Source organism: Marmota marmota, unplaced genomic scaffold (genome assembly GCF_001458135.2).
Source record: "Marmota marmota marmota unplaced genomic scaffold, marMar, whole genome shotgun sequence".
NCBI classification, from domain to species: Eukaryota; Metazoa; Chordata; class Mammalia; order Rodentia; family Sciuridae; genus Marmota; species Marmota marmota.
The window spans coordinates 24821141-24822618 of NW_026000026.1; the positions used below are offsets into that span (position 1 = coordinate 24821141).

The following is a 1478-nucleotide window of genomic DNA, read 5'->3' on the forward strand; positions in this document are numbered from 1 at the left end:
CCCTGGGGCTGCAGTGATGAAGGAGACAGGCTTCTGTGTGTCACAGGGCCCACGTGGCTGCAGGAAGAGAAGGAAGCAGCCTTCCCCACCCCATCTCCCTTGCCCCTCCCTCCTCTTGCCAGCACCCAGCTCCCAATTCTCTTCCCATCCCCCAACCTCAGCAAGGGCTGGAGGTTAAGCTATGGCTTTAGAGGATGTGGCTGCCCCCCAACCTGGTTCCTTTGTCTCAGCTCTCTCCAACCCAGGAGGAAAGGTAAAGATCTCATGGACTCTGCAATTACACCTTCACAGTTGGCCCCAAGCTTGGAAGGGGCAGAGTTAAAAAGGGTCCCAACTCATAAAAAACCATGGCTCTTTCAAATGGGAACAAAGGCGGGCCTTCCTGCCAACTCCCCCCACCATGGACAATGATGATTTGGAATAGCTTGCAGAGCTAAGAAAGGCTTGGGGCACCTCCAGGAAGACAGGAAAAGGAAGGCCTGGCAAGGGGTGCCTCCCTCCATCCCCAATTCTCCACTCATACCACCCTAAAGAGAGGGGTTACTGGTCAATAGCACAAACATTAAACTCCCTCATGCGCTGACCCTTTGCCAGGTACTGACTTTTTCCAGTTTCTCAAAGGAAACTGGAGGACTAAAGAGGTTAAATTACACATGAAACTGGCTTCACCTTCACACAATCTGAGATTGGAGTGTTCCTATTTCACAGATGTAAAAGCTGAGGCACAGAGAGGGTGATGGCCTCGCTGAATGAAACAGGATTTGAACACGTGCTCAAAACCTATGGCTCCTTAGGGAAGCCTGCTTAGCCCATGTGCTAGTTAATTATGCCTTATAGCAAACATTTATTGAGTGCTTACTGTATACCAATCCTAAGACAGATATGGTAGGACTGGGGGTATACCACAGTGGTAGGCCCCTTTTCCTAGCATGCACAAGATCCCGGCATTAAATAAAGAAATATACATTTCAATACGGTGGCAGGAGGCTCAAATCTGCTACCAGGTTCCCTAGGGCCAAAAAGAAGCACCAAAGGCTAGCCTGATGAAGGAGGGCTGAATGAGGTCAACGTCCTGGGACAAGCAGGAGCTACCTCCGAAAACAATTGCTAGCCAGTCTGCCCAAACCAACATTCTGAACTCAGAGAGGGCAGTTCAAAGTTCGTAGTCTGCGCTGGATTCCCTTTAATCCATGCATCCCTCAGCCTGTGGGCCTGGGCGGTGGAGAAGGTGCAGGAGCTCTGCAAGCCTGGCTCCCAGCGCAGAGGACCGGATGGAGGAAGGCTGAGGGCCCGGCACTCCGGCCACAGGTGAGGCTTCAGCAGGAAAGCCTGCGCCCAATGGTAACTTTCTCTCTCGGTGCTCAACCTCGGCTCTTTGCTGGCTTCCACTTTCTCCTCTAGAACAATAGGGAAGAAAAACTACCCCCAAACGATCACACGGGCACTTAGCTTTGCTTCTTGGTGGTGGGGGGGGGGGG

The 1478-nt window shown here is 52.1% G+C and overlaps 1 long non-coding RNA gene across 1 annotated transcript in view; it reads left to right on the top strand.

Annotated features, from left to right (window-relative positions):
* The first annotated feature begins 454 nt into the window (after positions 1 to 454).
* LOC125619017 overlaps positions 455 to 1478 on the top strand; it is a 9876-nt gene continuing 8852 nt past the window's right edge. Inside the window, exon 1 of the long non-coding RNA XR_007350478.1 lies at positions 455 to 1308. This is a non-coding gene — a long non-coding RNA (uncharacterized LOC125619017). The remainder of the gene's footprint in view (positions 1309 to 1478) is intronic.